The following is a 19,357-nucleotide window of genomic DNA, read 5'->3' on the forward strand; positions in this document are numbered from 1 at the left end:
TTGGACCCAACATCATCTAAGAAAGTGCTCACTGGTCATCCAAGTACTGCAACCATGAACTTCTCTTACCGATGTGCAAACGTCTAAATGACGTGGAAGAGGGAAGTGCTGTCAGAAAGCAGTTACCTTGAAACGCCCCCAGATCTCAAAGGCAGTGGCTGTTCCTCATTGGGAGCGCCTGCTCATAGGTTCCCTGAGCCACAAGCTCTGTCTCCCCACAAACACAAAGCAAAGGTACGTGCTGCACTGTGTCAGATCCAAATGTCGCAAGTGATCCAAATCCAGATTCTTCAGCGCCGGATCACACAATCCATTCACAAACCTGGAAGAGAAAAAAAAGGCATCATGAGAAGAAAGCGGACGGTACTTTGCACTGCCAAAGAAACATTACATTTTAGTCCCAACGAGGTGCCAAAAGGACAGTGGCTCTTGCCTTTCTGCAGCAAAGAAAAGGTGCAACAAAGTGTTCCTGTGTACTCGCTCTTAAAAACGTGACCAAAGAGTACGAGAACACAGCGTCAATGAGATTTAATTAAAAGCTCTTTTTTAAATCCCATCATGGAACAGTTCTTTCAAACAGGGGCTATACAGACAGTTTTGACAATGAAACCAGTCACAACTATGACTAACATTTCCATCTTACTTTTCTACCTCTTGAACAAACAACACAAATGTTTAAAAGCTACCTTTCACATTTTCTGCCTCTCTCGAGATCTCACTGCCAGTACTCACTCTACAGTCCACATTGAATCATTCCTTTATAGCAGCAATGCACATGATAACATCCCAGCAAATTCCATTCTTACTTGTTGCTATCTATGTGATTCTCTATGGTCTGGCACTGACCAACATCTCACTAACTTTTTCTGTGTAACTGAACAATTTCAGAAAATGTACTTCCCAAAAATCCCCAACTAACCTGACTGCCAGGAAGCACAAAAGGAACACAAACCAGTCCAACAAAATCAAAGTATCCCATTCATTTCACTTCCATTCATTCACATCTGAGACATCCAATATGCCAAAACTGTTGGTCAGCATTTCAGACAGCCTGAATAGGTACTCTAGCATCATGCAGTCCTGCAGTCTTGAATTATAAAGGATGCACAGCAGAAATTACATAAGCCAACAATCAACCACAAGACCATGAAATGAGTATAGCAGCTCATTTTCTTTGATTAACATAGGCTTATGATCAGAACCTGTTGGTCCTCATACGAATCACCCATTAAGCGATTACAGCCCAAAACAAAAAAACACTACCACCATGCGTATGACAAGCAGTCATATGAATTATTTCAATTTTTTAAAGATTTTTTTTACCTCAGGTAACACGCAAAACTTTTCCTCACATGTAAATAACCCTTATCCTAGCATAAAAAGAAAGACCTGATCCTGACGATAATACGCCAAGACCAGATAAACAGTCTTCACCTTGAAACTTCACGAAAATGAAATAGACAAGCCCTCTAGCGCAGCACCTCTGCGTTCTTCGTGCCTTAACTGAGCCATGGGAGGGTGCAGTAACTGTCCCGAGTTCACTGGCTTGCTGCTTGCACTTCAGACTCCACAGACATCTGCTTCACTCATGGGGAAACAGGCCTCTTGTCTACTTTCTGGCGAGCAACGCTGCCCAGCGAGAGCTCTGGTGTATGGGGGACACAAAGAAGAGGGCAGACTTGCTGGAACTGCCAGGCCACCCCCTCATAAGTGGGCAGGCGTCTCAGGGCGGAAGAGGCCGATCAGCTCCTGCGAATGCTTCAGACTGCCTGCTACCAACCCCCTGCTGACCGTTCATCTGACTAGCACCTTCAACCTCTCCCTGTGAACTGGCTTCTGACACCAGAGAGGGGAAATGTTGAAGGAATACCAAGGAAAGAAGCATTTTAGCCAGGTGCCTGAAACAGATGCTACCAAAAACTGTTGACAGAACTAAACCAAGCTGTGACAGATACAGGATATTCCTGATTCAAGTCAATTCCAATGCTAATAATTCTAATATTTCAGTTCTTTGTCCCCTCCCCCAGTCGTCATTACACTCACAACTCTGGAAGAGCCAAATGACTCCGCGCAACTTCCACTTTGGGACAAAACGCGTGTTTGCAGGGGCATTCGGAAACATTCCGTTCCAGAACAGCGTGCTTACACGTGCCAAGAAGCTGCAGGAAATGTTTCTGAAAATCCGTGGGAAGGGGTACACGCAGATAGGGAGGGTGGTGGGTGTGGTATGGTGGGACATTTGTGGGCAGGCCAGTCTAGTCCAACACCATTTAAAAGGAATATTTTTTCGGCACAAGTGCAGAATCCATCCATCAGAAAGCTGCCGATTCCTGGTTAGGGTCACAGCAACCCAAAGTGCATCTTGGAAGCATGGGGCACAAGGCGAAACTACTCCCTGGATGGGACACCAGTCCATCATAGTGCACAGACAAGGACAGCTGACAAATTCAGACAAATCAACCCGACCACCATATCAGGCAGTCAGACACCTGAGGATCCAGAGTAAACCCACAGGGACAAAGAGGAAACATGCAAACTCCACGCAGAAGGCACCCCACATTTGAATGGAACCCAGGACCCAACTGTGTGATAGCAGGGCCTCGGCCCCACAAAATACTTAAAAGGAGTGACATTAAACGTCACTTCATTTCGATTTCAATTTCTAGTTTTTGAAATTCCATGTAATGTTCACCAATGAATTTTATATTTGCATTACACTAAATATAAGTAGAAATTACACTATTATAATACTAGCCTCTATATTCACCGGATTTGCAAAATTAAGCTTTTATGTGACATGATACTAATGCTAAAATTAAAACAAGTCTCAGAAACATCAGCACAAGTTTTAAAGCACTATAGAAGAATACTTCAATTTGTTTCCACATACACAAACACAAAACCCGCACTCAAGTCACCATTTCAATACAATCACTAATGATAAATGCCATTGTTGTAACCTCTGAGCTTCAGAGAAATAATTTTGTTCTCCTACATCTTAGACAACAAAAACAAACATTTCAGATAATACCAAACATAACTTCCTAGGTAGAAAATTACAGAAGCATCTTGGTAAACAGTAGTCTATGTGTAACCAGATGAAGGTCTGCCATGTTTTATGTGAATGCATTCATCTCTATACCATCAAAGAATAGTCACAGGACATCCTTGGGCCTGCACTCTGGAGAAGCATGCATTTAAGAGTGATGGGAGTCTGGAACAAGCTGTCCAGCCATGTTGAAGTTGATACCCTGGTGTCTTTCGGGAAACAGCTGGATGAGTTCCTTGGAGCAATGAGCTAGACAGGCCCAACTGTTTCTTCTCATTTGCGATCTCTTATGCTCTGTATACCACGGCCACCAGCAATTTCAATTATTTCTGAGGCTTTTTCTAAAAAATCCGCCATGAGCACAAACTCCAGTCAGCCGACTCAGTGAAGGATTAACAGCTGGTGCACAATGACACCCGAGAATATTCTGAAAAAAGATACCCGACAGCATTTAAACTACCAAAATGTGCCGGAACGCACATCCAGAACATTCATTGATTAGTATGAAATGCAAATAAAAGACAAATGACGTGCGCACACATACCCTCTGAAACATCCTCCACTGACAAGCCCAGGCACAGATCTTGGGATGGGGAGAGCAGACTTATTTAATGGGCAAGACCACGAGCTCTCAAGGACCCTAGATGTGATAGAAGGAGCTGTCGCACAGAGGCAAAAATCACCCCCCCCACCCCTGGGAGAACAAGCAGAGTTTGGTACATGACACTGCCCAGAATTCGAGCCAGTGACATCTAGTCTGTGCACACCCTGCTCTCCAGGCAAAGCCTCTGACATGACCTGCCACAGAGAAGCCTGCTAGTCCATTGCTTAACAATGAAAGCACACACTGATCAATGCAGCATATATTAACCTACTTCACTGTAGCAACTCCCCTAATGAGTGTAAACGTCTGTTTTTTTGAGGTATCAAGTCATTTAGTTAACAAAATACAAAATTCCACAATCTAGTGTGACCAAGGCAGTAGGGAAATTAAAACCATCTTAAACAAAAGCCACCGGTAATCTTTCAGGCGTATAAGAACTGACAAACTCTCTGGCAGAGCATTTCAACACAGCAGATGCCTGGCTGCAGCCGGTTTTTCATCACAGCACTGTATAAACACTCAATTTGTCTTCCCAATTTCAAGGACTGCCTAGTAGTATATCAATGGACACTTTTTATTGTACCTGCTGAAATGTTACAGCAAAAACAAACTTATACCTTTACAGAAAACAAGGAGACTGTCCTTGTTTCATAGAGGTTAGGTTCATAGAGGCAATACCAGTCCTGCTATCCAGTGTTAAAACACATACTGGACTTATGAAACAAGCTTAAGAATTACAACAAACAAATTGTCCACAGTACTTCGCCACCACTAAAGTGTTCTGGAAGAATGGAAAAAACTGCTGCACGAGAACAAATTTCAATTCTGTGCTTCAGTCTTATTGGGATTTGTTCAGGAATCCATAAAAAAAAAACTCACATTCTGTACTCCCCGAGGCCAGACAACACTCTCTTCACTGGTCACCGTGACCTATGCCCCAATACCAGCAGGTACTGCCAAGGAAGATAACTGGCAGAAAGGTACGACATTATCGAATATCAAACGACGATTCCCGAGAAGGTTAATGTTACACCAGGAATTGGAAAAACCGAAAGACGTGGCAGGAGTACTGACTAGACCAGGGGGTACAACCCCAATTAGTGCTGGCCTCACTGCGATCGCTGCCTCCACAGCCTTGGATTTTGCTTGTGGGATGAATACTGATGTGACACACCCTCAGTCACAGCCAATGGCCACAGGATGCTGCACTCACTTTTTGGCTGACTAACACTATTTACTTTAGCTATAATACTCTGTCACAGATAGCGTTAAACATCTATGTAATATACAATAAAACAATGAACGCCCATATTTTACTATTGACTCTTGTTGGAAAGAACAGTTAAGAAAAAATTCAGATATCTATAAACAGTCAGTCAAAACCTCAAGGTGCTGCACAGTTACACCGCAAAGGTTTCTTTTTATTAGGGTACAGCAGGTTTTTGTAAACCAGCAGCATGAACCAAACAGAACTGTCAGGAAGACAAGAAAGAACAATACACTATAGGTATAGATACCGATATATGACCAATGTTGTTCTGCACCTTAAGCAAAGCGTCCAAAGGATATGCACAGCAGCTCCGGCACAAATATGCGCAAAAAGTATGTGTACACATTTAGGGGACAATTCACTGCAATGGTTTTACATTCAGAACTTATTACTAGTTAGCACCACAGATATAATCCCCTCTAAGTAATCAGCGGTAAGCATTGGTGCCCCATAGCACTGTGGCCCCAAGTTCAATCCTGCACCGGGGGTGCTATATGTGTGGAGTTTGTATGTGAAGTGAAGTGATCTACCAATTTCTTCTCTATAATGTTTGCTGCTGTCAGGGATCACTCAAAATTTGGAGCCTGATGGCATTTCCTCCATGTCCCTGCATGTGGAAGCAAGACAGACAGTTCTGAGCTGACGCATGACAACACAAACTGGAGATTTCAAACTGCATAGTTATATGACAAAAAAACTGGCTTCTCTCGGAGCCCTGTCTGCTCAACACACTCGAATCCAGGCGATGCAGGAAGAAGTGAGAACAGCAGACGCCTGCCACAAAGAGGAGTATCTGAAACAAACTACCAAGACATCGTTAAAGCCGATGCTCCGGAATCCTATCAGAAAATGGCCCGTCCAGAATCTGGGATTAGCTGGAAGCTGGTAGCCAAACCTTCCAGGGAAGAATGGCCTCCTCCTGTCTGCACCATTCCCTGCGTGGGTTTGTTCTTCCAAAGTGAAGGCCACAGAGGTGGCCAATTCTGGTCGTGAAGAGCCACAGTCCTGTAGGACTTACAGGTCACCATCAACGCATGAATCTGGACCTGGAACATGTCAGTAATTTAGGACATTACAGGGTTCTGTTAAGTCAGAAATGGTTAACTGGTCCTTGAGAGCTACTGGATTTGGAGATCTTCATTTTAGTACACTCTAAACTAAGTACTTGACCAAATTTGTCCAATGCACAAAACCGATCTTTCCAACCTGATGATTTAAGGGTGGCCCAATGAATCCTGCTAAAATGCGACACTCCAAGACCAGGGCTGGTCACCCTCATATAGAGAACTCAAAACAAGAAATTTCACCAGCAACAGCGGCACTAACTACTGTATATCACATGGCAGACAGACCACCCTGCACTCTGACACTTAGTTGGCACTTTGGTCCTTAGTTTCATAGTGCTAGTTTTTGGTCCTGGTAATAGTGCGGGGATCACCATACTATTTTAAATGAAGATAATATGCCAGCACAGGGCTGCCCACGTCTGGACATCAAGGACCAGAATAATTAAATTCTGAAAACTGAAAACTGCTGTTCAGAACCAAAGGAGACATGGAAAACCCAGTGGATTAAAAAAAAGTGCTAAAATCCCCTCTCTAGTTTTTGGGAACTATGTAAAGGAGGAACGCACTGAACATCCCATCAGCTGTAAGGCATGTGTCCATTGTTTTATGTCAAGTTCTAGTCCTTCTTTCACATTTAAGGACTCTGCAGAAGTGGAAAATCAGCCCTGAAAAAACAGCTGAAAAAGAGGAGTACTAGTCAGCTATAGAGTGAAAATCAAATTCTCGTTCAGTAACACTCTTAATTCAGTGACAAAATTAAGTTTTTCCAAATAAACATTTTGCCACAAGCACACTTTTCCAGATCCAGAGGGGGATAACTTGCAGCTCTGCAAGAGCATCCCCACACTGGGAACTGCCAAACATCCAGGACATTCCGAACACTCTGAACAAACCAGGTGCAAAATATTCAAAGAAGGACCAGGTCTGAGCAAATATTACAATACAGACATTTGTCCACAATTAAAACAGCAATGTCAACTGAAAAAAATGCTAAACATTAAATATGAAAAGCCAATCCTGTTCCTGAAGTCGAAAACCAGCAGTCACTTAGGACTACTTAATCATGTGTTTATGAAGATTATATTCTGACTTGAGCCTGCCTAGTTTCTTTATGTTCCTTGTTGTCTCTATTTATTTTACCAGGCTTGTGTGATTTTTTTAAAAAATTATGATTTAAGTCACCGTGGTGAGAGACTTGCAAAAGAGAAACCATGTAAATATTCATAAAAGAAATGTAAAGATGTAGTTGGTTTAGCCAGTCGTCTGCTCAATAAATCACGAGTGTGGCTCCGCTTACAAAATATCCACAAGGAGTTTGTATTTTCATTATGAAAGACCCTGACATTACTGGTTGAAATAACCAGCTGAAGAAGAAGAAAAGCTCAGAAAGTTTTCATTTAAGGGCAATTCATAAACCTTTCTGGGCAATTGCTGGTCACCACTCATATAGGATTATCCAATACTGTAACGTTTTAGGGACAAGAAAAATGACTTTTAAAAAAACTTCTGTCACGTTTAACCCATCCTCCCAGAGGTCTTGTCATGAGCAACTATGGTGTACGTTACAGGATGAGCTGGGCTTTCTGCTATGAGCTGACTGAGAGACACGTCAGGGTTTAATTCAAATTACTAAGCAACAGAGGGAACCCCAACAGCACAGCCCCTGGGCCTGTCTGATCAATACACGGTCCAAACTGGGCCCCGTCTGCCACCACTTCACAGAGATCACGACAGTCCTGGTGCCACACGCCAGAGCATGTAAACATGTTACACAGCCCCTGTAAGAGCTGAAATTTACATTTCAGTTGTTTTCTGCTATCCATCAACATTTGAGCTACTCCTAAAAATACAGAATATCTATGACTTAAAAAATGCACTTTGTAGGAAGTACTGAGGATTTTGGGGGTTCAAATTGTTTTTATAGTGATATCTGAGCTTCCACCGGCAAGGTGAGGGTACCCTACTGCAGGGGTGCACTTTGGCACACATCAGCTAAGCTTGGATAGCACAAATGTTTTAGGCTTAAGCCATGGAGATGTTTTTATATATAATGACAGCTGTTGAAACAATAGCAGGGCAAGAGCACTCTGAGCAATGGAATGAGATTTTTCCTCTTGAATTTGATATGTAATTCACCGAACGGTGATTTTTTAAGCAGTTTGGGGAACCTCAAGCTTTTATAGTGTTAACATCACTCCTTGTTGGGAGCCAGCATTACTTGCTGCAAAAGCACAGGATGACTCATGGGCATTTGCAGTATTAAAAGTATGTATTTCAGTCTGCAGGCACGTACTTGCTCCTGTGCAGGAGTGAGACTACTCAAGAAAATAAGGAAGCCTTCAGATGTGGAGCAGGCCAGTCCATTGCAGATTGCATGAGCTGCTCATACATATTTTCCCCTGCAAAACGTAATGAAACATAGCAACAAGTCTGAACTGTCCAGCATTCGTTCTTTGCTTAACTGTGAGCACCATGAGAGTTCCAACTGCTCATGAAAACTAAGAGGGATGAAATTTCCCTACATTGCCACGACTTCATAAAGTACTTTACATGGTGCTAATCATCATCAAGGCCTTCACATGAGTATCCGAGAGGCATGACACCATTTTTTAAAATAGAGTCATTGCATTCGACCAAGCCTTAGTGACCCACAGCAAAGAACTACAATCACCCAAAATATGGCAAATGACATACTACCCCAATCGGATGAAGAAGAAATTATAGGGGCCCGCAAGCCACTACACCTCCCTAACAGGCTTCTAGAAACATTTGCAGCTATTCTCAAAGCAGGCCTGCAGCATTTCAACATCATTGGATATCGTACTGAAAATCAGAAGGCCAATAGGTCAAACCCAGGCAGACCCTCCTATCTGATATTTTGGCAGGGGGTTAGAGGTTCTTCTTCATTGTATCTCCACAGAGCCATTAAGCAAGTGAAAAGTAATTTTTACACACGTTATATAAATTCCAAAGGAAAGAATTCAGGAACACGAATTTTAGTAATATCAGATACATCCCTTTGTGCCTGGGAATATCCTACTCTGACAGGCTAAAGACCAGAATTTAAAGACTCAGAAAAGTGCAAGGCTGCAAAGGGAGCCAGGTTCAAGTATTCAAAACCCTCAAGGGCAGTGACAACGATAACTCAATGAACTTTTTCCAAAATCAGCAGGTTCAGCGAAACACAAACCAAGAGGAAAGTCCTGGACAATTATGTTCAAAGAGAGAACAGGAGGCACTAGCACAAAGGGTTATGGGAGTCTGGAACAAGCTGCCCAGCCATGTCGCTGTGGCTGATACCCTGGCTTCTTTCAGGAAACGACCGCAGGAGATCCTTGGATCCATTAGCTACTAAACCTCCCCCCCGTTTGTATACCTTAGTAACATATGGCACACGGGGAGTATAACTTTATCCAGCACATTATTTCAACTTCATAAGCTTAAAATCGATCAAATTCATTTTTAAATTTAAATGTATGATTAATACAGTGGGAACATGGATGTATCTTTGTCTTGGGATGAAATTACTAGCTAACTCTAATACAAGCACAGCACAGCGCTTGTGAGTCTAAATCATAGTTTTATGGAAAACGCGCTGCTAATTGAAACTGGATTGGTAATCTGTCACACAATCGAAACGTCCACTAATTACAGGAATACACTGGAGAGTGCTAAAGCAATGGTAAAGAAGCAGACGCCGTTGTTATACAATCATTGAAAACAAGGAAAAACAAAGGAAATAACTAAAAACCTGAACCGTACAAATTGAACCGCGCTAAACTCTCAAGAGCATTTGCCTTTTTTACTAACAATAATGCTGCCTTATTTAATTATTCCTTTAGACCAGATAAGGTCCGAAATATCGGCAGAACACTGCTGTCATCTGTGGTGACCGACTCCGCACCCCTCAAGATCACCACGCCAATATCTATTGAGCCTCAAGGCAAATTATTCACTCCTACTAGCAAATATCTGCTTCCAAGAATCTCTTCAGACCGGTTCCTAGTTGTCCTAAACGGCCTTTATAAAACATCACATTAGAGAATCCAAAGACACCTTTTACCCCCAACCCAGAGGGGCAATTCTCTCAGAGCTCCTTCGGGGCTGGAAATGTGCTCACCGGGGACTCTGCGACATTCCTGGTGTGCAACACTTCTAATATCGTTTTAAACACGGGGCAGAAACGGTCCTTCACTGAACTGCAACAATATAACCGAAGCCAGACCCTCTTCCGACAGCGAGCGGCCCACGGAGAGTCTGAGTGCCCCTCAGAACAGAACAAAAGCGACTCAACGAAGTTGTCGAAACCCACAGGATTTGTCGGTTTTCAGCCGCAGTCAGTCGGCAGGCATTGATTTTTACCCACGTGCACAAACATTGCTCAATATCTATTTACACCCCGAGGTAAGGGGGGGCGAAAAAAATAAAATACAATTATTCCGAGCTTAAAAATTAAAGAGATTTGCGTAAAGCATGCAGTGGCAATTTACGTACATCTCCCACGTTAGAAATTACCAGCCGGAGTGCTGGTGCGAGTACGGGGGTTCTTTTTCTGATAAATTTGCATTAAATACGTTTTTCCCCTCCTAATCTAACCCGATGGTAATGTTATCAAACTTCAGCTGACGTCCGAGGATTACATTTTAAACAAAAAATAAGATTTAGAGCGACAAAGCACACACTTCGGCGTCTAAAATAAAACAATCCACAGTTGGTAAAAAAAAGAACAAGGCCAAACGTGTTTACAATCCAGCTAGCATGAAGGAAAAGGTCCTAAAATCGGATGCAGGCGCTGTGCGTTTTCGGTACAACTCGAAGACGGACTTACCCAGTATTTAACATATAAAGAGCGCATTCCATAATAATGAGGTACATCCATTCCACTGAGATTTCACGCAAAGATCAGTTCTGGGATCCCCCGATTCCCATCCTTTTTCCTTTTCGGAGGCATTAATCCACAGACAGAAAGCTTTCCCCAATTATAATCCTCGAGGTAAGTAAAAATCTTGAAGAAAGGTTTCGGGTTCTTTGTCCTCCAACCAAAAAAAGCAATATCCCAAAAAAAGCCCCCCCACAAATCACGGCGTCTCACTGGGTAACGCCACACGAGAGGGGGAAAAGTTTCTCCAAGAAAGTTTCAAACTTGTGCAACTTTTTTTTTCAAAGGAGTTGTTCCTGTTTCGCCGAAGACTGGGGGGAGGGGAGCTCCACCGAGCCTCGCCGTCCTAGCATTTAAAGACAAAAGTTTCTTTTCAGGGGGACTTCGCTGCTCAGCAGACCCGCCAGGGGAAATTGCAGCCAAGAAACCCCCTCCCCTCCCCGAATTAAGAGGCCAAAACGTTTTTTTTCTCCTCGCCTGTCACACGAGTGAAAGTATGTCAGTGACACGCCTTGATTGCACGGTTTTACAACCTTTACATTGAACTGAAGTGCACTTCAACGTTGTGGTTTGCGTTTCACAAAACCTTCTATGTTTATTTCAAATATCGGGGGTGGGTAGGAGGGGGGGGTCCACTCACGTCATGTATAGATTTGCTGTGACTGTTTTCAGCCAACGCTCTGCAAAAAAACCTGCGCTAAAATTAGTAAAGTAGCTTCGCGTTTTTTTTCTGAGAAATGTTTGCGTCAAAACCCGTAAATTATGATAGTTGGGTTTTTTTTCCAAATGCGTGTGCACACACAAAGAAAATTCTGTGCTAACGTCGTCTCCAAGCTTCTCTGGTACATCCAAGATCAGCAGGTTATAGATACGCCTTAAATATCAAATGCATTGGAGTCTCTTGGAATTCTTACCAGTGTGTGTTCCTTCAAAGCAAATTACCTGTTCTTTAGTTTGTATCTCCTACATACCGTGTAACCGCACTTACTGCAGCCCCTTTACTACTGGGAGGAAAAAAAGAAAGTGGCGAGAGGCTTCATGGAGAAGGAATCGAATACCCAGCTAGAAGGGTTCAGAGGCGCCCTAAAAAAACACCGTTCCGGCCCCCGTTTCCATTTTTTTCAACAAGGTACCTCCCAAGACCAGGTCGCCAAACGCATGTTCGCAGCTGCCACTTCAGCACCGTCGACACGAACAGGCGTTAATGGCCAGTGAGGTAGCTTTTGCAGGAATACACCGCCCTCGTCTCCCCTGCGTGGTCCTGGCGGATGGTTCAGTCTGAATTCTAAGTAGCAATTCTAGGTCAGGTCTGTGTGCCATTGAATATATAAAAGGTTTGGAATCAATGCGAGAGTGTAGCCGAGTCGAGCAGGCGGGGTACTTTGCTCTCCAGCTGGAAGAAAAGGTTGCTTAGTATATATAACCATATATGCAGCCCCCCCCCCCACTAGTTTCGGATAATAAAGCATCCGCACATTTCAGGAACCATAAATACATTTGCATGGTATTTTCACTCGGTAGATGCTCAGCAAGCGGAAAGCAATTCTTTAACTGAAATATTTCGAAGGGGGGTGGGGATTGGGACGTCAAAGCAGCTCAATTCCCGACTTAATTGCATAGTGGAGGAATTCTAACGACTTTTGAAGCTGTAGATTGAGAAAAGACGTGCTGGCCTTATAGGTCTAGCCCTGAATTGTCTTCATGGACACATTCACGATTCTGCATGCAACTGCAAAATTGAAAATGTTTCACGTGTTAAAGGCTAGTGTTCTGATGTTACGATTCAAGAAATACGAGAACAGCAAGGCCCATGTTTTTCACATAGTCACGTTCCTCAAAATCAAAGTTTTTCAAAGCGAATTGCTGTCCTAGAATGTGTCCAGAGCAGAGAAACAAGATTATTTGCGGGAATTAAAGGAATTTCTTGGCAGGTTAAAAACACTTAAATGTATTCTTAAACAGAGAAGACTAGGAGGGGACTCGTTGAAGTTTTCAAAATCCTCATTTGACAACCCAGTGGACTATATCAAGTATAAACTACAGCAAACATTGTTTAAAACTGAGAACAGCAGACGCCACCTTTCACAAAGGGTTGTCTGACACAAAACAGCATTCAATCGAAGCTGATAAACAGTCTTATATCAAGAACAGGCTGAAAGCAAAATAACTTTGAAACAATATCAGTTTCTTAGCTAGAATATGGATGTTAAGATTTCCAGTGAATTTTAATTTAAAACAGTGAATATGTATGTCTGCAACATTGAAATGTATGGAGTTTTGTAAGAAAACGTGTGTATATACGTTATTTTGCCAAACCTGCATTGCAAAAAAAAAATGCTAACACGTATGGACAAGAATGTGCATGCAATTACAGGGTTCATCTCTTACAAACAACTGTTGTAGAGATAAGCTGCAGTGGTATTCATTGACAGAAATAAAAAAAATAGCTACACGACTGCTATCCATATACATCTTTGTGGAATTTATTGCCAAGCTCATATTACACAGTGGCAGCAATTTTGGATAATGGCTGTGAAGTCATTTTTTGTACTGGAAGTAAAGAAAGATCAGTACTTAGACATACGCATAAACATGTACAAACAGACCCCAGTGATCATGTAAAATATTGTAAAGGAGGAAAGATGAATTGTTCAGGAGCACAAGAAGAATATCTAGGCTAATAGCCAAGGACAGAATTTGACAGAACCTGATTGAGCTTCTTGGAGACTAATTTTCAAATGTCCTGTCAGTGACGTTCTAGGCTCCTACACTTGCGTGCAAACACAGTCATATTTCCAGACCGATGATGAAATGTGGCTTCAAACGTCAACGTGGCAGTAATGGAAACCACACAACCAAATTAGCAGCAGAAACATCCAAAGCAGAAAAGTGCTATAGTAGTGACCACAGTCAATTAATTGGGATCCAACTGAACAATTAGGTGTCAAGGAAGCTGTGGGATCAATGCATTCTCAGTTGCTAGCATTTGGTCAAAACTGCAGTCAACCTGTTACAAAAAACAACATTTGTGCACTCAAAACAATATTTCTCCATAATCCAGGGCACACTAAACTCTTGATTGGAGTGGATAGTTTTGTACAGACATGTTTAGATGATCAGATTTTTCTTAAAATATTATACGGAATCAAAAAATTGACCTGCCGTTTGGAATGGCATTCTCATATATAGTAACTAGTCTGTGTAGCTTTCTTTTAATGAAAAGTGCACATTCAAGTTCTTGCTTTCCATTCTGTGGTATTTTCAGTCATTAGTGCTAATTAAGCAACTTCAGTGTTAGCCAAATAACACCACCGAGAAGCATCAATAAAGAAACTGTGTAAATGGTCAAAAAAAATACATGTATTTTCTCAAAATCTTCCAGATCAGCATTAGTAAAATGTATTTGTTACTGTAAAAAAACAAGAAAAATGAGATTTGAGATTTGCAATAAAATAAAGAGTTGAAGGGTTAAGCATATAAGAGCTGAGTGACTATAAAGCTTTTACTTGTGACCGAAGCACAGACAGCTGTCAAGCTGTCTTGGTCACAGTGTCAATAATGACTTTTTCATGCTGACGGACTACTTTTCAGAATGTAGCTGGGACAGGTTTTGTCATATAGTCGATTCCAATTCAGTCTGACCTGCACCACCTAGAAAGCACAGAAGCACTTAAACTTGTATTTAGAAGTGCCGGAGAGGTCTCTGGAAATTAGCTTTTTCTAGTCGGGTGTGTGAGAAAACAAAAATAGCACCCCCTTAGGAAATATGGGGTCTAGCATTTGCAGCACGTTTTCTGTGGTGCTGGGTTCTCCACAGTAGCTTCCTTTTCAGAAGAATACATTAAAATAAGGTTCTGTATATGAAATTCCAAGGTCTTAGGCCTGTATTAACTTTTAAATATGAATTGAGTGGAAGAGAAAGTGTTTATCAGTTACTACAGGCCTTGTCAATTATGCCTCATCTGTGTTGTTCCAATCCTATTATACAATCCCTGCATGATGTGCCATGTCTCCTGTCTAGAATTTCATTTGCCAGGCTAAATGTCCCAGTTCAGCTGGCTGTCAGGAACTGTGGAGTAGAAACCTTGTCCTTTGATAAGAATTGAGAACGTTATAAAGCACAGAACATGAACACTTCCTGTATTTTAAGTTTAGGGCCTCGGGTTTGAAGTTAACGTTCATGATCGCTTCCTTGCTTCCATTAAACTTTTGCTGCTTTTCTCAAAAAGCCTGTCGCAGACATGTTTTTTTTACGGAGTCATCAAGTGGAAAAAGATGGCGTCACTCTCGTCTTGTGGGGGGGATACAGCTCCAGCTAAAGACATAGTCACAGGCACCACAGACACTCAAGGATGATCTCCTTTTCCTGAAGAGCAAGTAAGCACTGACCGTCCGAACAGCACCGATGAAAAAGTGCCTATCTGCATTTCACATTACCAAGCAAAAATGATTTAAAGATACCCTTACTAGCATAAAAGGTAATGCTGGATGGAAGACAGTCTGAGCTGGGAATCCAATCCTAGCAGACAGTGTGAAAGACAAGCATGTTTGTCCATCACCAAGAAGCCCAAGTAGTCTTGTTTAAAGACACACATATTTCTATCATGTTTCTATTCTATTCTATTTCTATTCACTGTCACCCACCATCACACCCACCCACTACGGTGCACACCTATGCAGACTTGCATAATGCACAAATATTCTGCACTCCTGTATCACAAGAAAAGACAAAAAGGTCAATGGGTGCAATATCACTACTAAGAGTAGTGCTCTTTCCAAAGAAGCTGTTCCTGACCTTCCTGAGAAATGTCTTTGGCACCTAGCTAGAGTAGGGGTTTGATTGCATTAGGCTACCAAAATAAACTAGCAAATATGGAGAGATTAGCAAGGAAGCTGATCCCAGGACACATATTCAAGTTAAATGCCAGAACATTTAGTGCAAGAGAAAGGAGGCATTTCTTTACATGAGGATTTGTGTATTAGGAGCAAACTAATCAAAGAACTATCAAGAAAAAGCTTGATGAGGTCTTTGGATCAATGAGCTACTACCAGCCAGATGAGCAAGATACACTTAAAGGCTTTTTATCATTCATCAGATCTGATCAATGGTCTGATTGTTCTAGGTTCTGGAACATCAGCAACATTACTCCTGTTGTGCAATGTTAGTAAATGGGATGCACAGGGATTTATAAAATAAGGGATTTTATGTTACAGTTGTACAATGCACTTGTAAGACATCATTTAGAGTGCTGTGTGTAATTTTGGTTACCACATTACAAAAAAGATATTCCTTCTCTGGAATCACTACAGAGCAATCAGATACATTCCATTACTTGAAGGAATGTCCTAGACTGACAGGCTTAAGGAAGTAAATCTTTTTTAGCCTGAAACAGAGAAGACCATGAGGGGAATCAATTCAAGTTTTCAGAATCCTCAAAGACACTGACAAAGTCATCCCAGAGGACCTCTTCAGAATGAACATTGAAACTCAAACCACGAGACACAAAGAGGAAACTTTACAAAGTGGAGTCTTTACTTTAAGAGTCGTAAGGGACTGGAACGCACTACCCAGATAAGTCAAAGGTGATACCCTAAAGTTTTTCAAGAGGGCATCAGATAAATGAGCTCCTAAAAAGGCAACAAATGAGCTACATAATCCAGGGCTTCCTTTCATCTGCAAGCTTTCTTATGTTCAGATTACTCACCTGGTGTGTCCTGTGATTCCTGCAGTCAAGGGGTTCTGTGTGAGAGATACTGTACAGCCGTTTCTCAAGCAGGTGAAGAATGTGCATTGTAGAAGGTCACCAACATCAAAAACACTGTAGTGGGCACAGACTTGCAGAGGTGGACTGAGCCTGTATTCTGCAGTCATGTGTGCAGTAATGAGACAAGCAGTAGACACACCACAGCAAGCACAGCTATAGAAACCTTCATCACCTTGGGCATTTTTTTCCAGAAACAATGTGGTCTTGCCTCACCTTATCCAATCAATGCATGCTTTACCTGTCAGCTGTATAGCACTAGATTTGTCTTTTTATCTACAGATGTCAAGCACCTCCTGGCTAGTGTGATCATCTACTGCTGTCTTGCATGTCTGAATGGATTCCAGCTATCTGATGAAGCTCACACTATAGTTCTCTCTTTCTAGCAATTATAGCGAAATTACTGCAGAAAACCCCAATTTGCACTGAGCTGTATTTTCATTGGAAAAATTGAAAAAGCAAAAGCTTAGATAAGCTTAGAAACTGTGATAGCGCTAACATGAATGTTAGGTTGTGCACTGAGCACAAAGCCATTTGGTGGCCTACAAAGTAGGGGATGTACTGTATAGCTTGAAATAATGCTGCAGGGAATTCCAGAGGGTATTTGAGTTAGTGTAACACCTGGCTGTCACCCAGGAACTTTTAGAGGTACAGAGAAGTAATGCTGCATGGTCAAAATATCTCGAAAGACACTCTTGTAAAGGAAATCTAAGTAAACTCAATGTCAGCTGGCACTTCCCGCTTCATTTAAACAGACCTCCATTGGCCAAACTCCTAATAAAATGATCACACTACGTTTAAACCTCATGCAAGAAAATAAAGTGCCAATTAAATGCCTGGGGATGATAGTTTTATGAGTCCTTGTTGTTTTAGACTTTTTTTTTGCTTTCTGAAACATTAGGGGATATTCTGTCTGTTTTTCCAAACAGCTGTGGCATATTTAGAACTTCTATGAATTATGGATCCGTATCTTTTCCTCTACTCCAACAAGATAAGGATTGCAAGAGATTTAAAGCTAGCAGGACAAGAAAACACCCAACACAGAGCTGTCTGCTTCCAACAAGATATATCCTTGTAATCTCAGCACTTCAGCCTAGTCTGAATGGTTCCTTCACCCCAGCCCCCTCCAACCACCCTTTAATATAAGTAGAGCACCACAAGGTAAATAAATCAATAAAGAGTAACCAGTCTGCCTATAGTCTTCCCCGGCTCTGCTTAAAGAACACAGTTTGACGCACAGAGGGAGAATGCTGTCACAAATGCTTTATTGAAAATACATCATCGCCACTCAGCTCTGAATCACAGTCAATAGCATCTTGATACTCTCCATTGTGACTGCAACTCGTGGCAGCAACATGCATATTTATGCTGTGTAAATTTGATCGTGCAGGGTATTGCTTAAGCACGGCACACTCCCCAGTCTCAGATTTTTTCTTTAAAAAAAAGGCTCTATAAAATATTTAATAACGGCGTTCTCAAATTGCTTAGAAGAACGCTCAGCATTTAAACACTATTTGATTTAGGTTTTAATGAACTTGCTCTCTGGGCCTCTCGATCTCTGGGGGCCTGTGCCCAAATCAGTAAAGAAACCCCCCTGCCCCCATCAATATCAAGCTAAATTTCAGAATCACCACACAGGGCTGCAGTCTTGCAGACGAGTATCGTCCCCCTTTGTCATAAAATATGAGACGCTTATTGCTTTAGTTTTAGAGAGGAACAAAACAAAAGAAAAACACTGGCTTTGTGTAGATTTATAACTGCACAAAACGTCTAAAAGTAGTCCTGCATTTCGGAGTGAAGGCAACAATGCAAGAGAAACTTTTACTGTGTCAACACAATTAGCTATTAAAAGACTAGATAATCCCTAAAACATCTATGTTTTCTTGTTTGTTTGTGGCGCTCTGAAATGGCAATTAAATGTTAATCTAATGAGAGGAAAGTGTTGATATCACTGCAAATTGCAGCTTCCTCAGCCTTTGTTATGGCTTCCTGTGAGGGATGAAAACAAATAAACACCTAAACACACAAACAAATGCAGTGGAAGCTCTCTGAACAACGAGCGCTTCAGGATAACATCTTTTAGAAGCCATTGAGCAAGGCAGAAAGGAGCAGTTGTGTAAAGAATGATGCCTTGCGATTTGTTATTTTTAACAACAGTTCCATCCCTTTATACACGCTGCTAAGGTACCCAAGAGAAAAGAAGGCAGTGTCGGTAATTACTCAGGTTCTTCTGGAACAGCTTGAATAGCTCAGCTAACCCACACCATCGTTAAGAAGGGAGACAGGAAGAGCAACATGGGAAGATTAAGCACAGTAGAACACTAGCCCAGGGGCTCTCTAGGCCTTCTGGTTGGAAGCTCCCATTTCAAGTGATAGGTCTTCTTAGAGACCCAGAATTTACACCAGGTGATGCCCAAATCAGAGTGAGACCATCACAAATGTTCTTCTTAAATATGGAAGCCCAAGTCAAGATGTGCTTAATAAACAGAATATTTCAGTGAGTGGGGTATGAGGTGTGTCCTTGGCAGTGCATGCCTAAAATGTGTTTCTGCTTTCCAAGGGACCCCCCTGCTCTGTCGTTAAGGAACCCCATGGGTCTCTAGACCGCCTACTTTGACATCCATTTCTGCAGCACATCAGATTGCAAGGCAATTCAACATTTGGGGATGTCCTTAAATTGCTTAGTTTCAACTTGGGTGTTCTGTGCAAAGCTCTTAAATTTTGGC

General features: G+C 41.9%; 1 protein-coding gene across 2 annotated transcripts in view; it reads right to left on the minus strand.

Moving 5' to 3' along the window:
* bcl9 (BCL9 transcription coactivator) overlaps positions 1-19,357 on the minus strand; it is a 171,392-nt gene that overhangs the window by 64,985 nt on the left and 87,050 nt on the right. The window contains exons 1-2 of one of the 2 annotated variants that reach the window (XM_088600772.1): positions 10,819-12,076; positions 127-322 (exon numbers count right to left, since the gene is read on the minus strand). The gene's annotated coding sequence lies outside the window, so the exon portion shown is untranslated. Of the gene's footprint in view, positions 1-126; positions 323-10,818; positions 12,077-19,357 lie in introns of those variants that run through there. The other variant, XM_088600780.1, reaches the window with a different exon arrangement.

The sequence above is a fragment of the Lepisosteus platostomus genome, chromosome 2 (genome assembly GCF_059453375.1).
Source record: "Lepisosteus platostomus isolate fLepPlt1 chromosome 2, fLepPlt1.hap1, whole genome shotgun sequence".
NCBI lineage: Eukaryota > Metazoa > Chordata > Actinopteri > Semionotiformes > Lepisosteidae > Lepisosteus > Lepisosteus platostomus.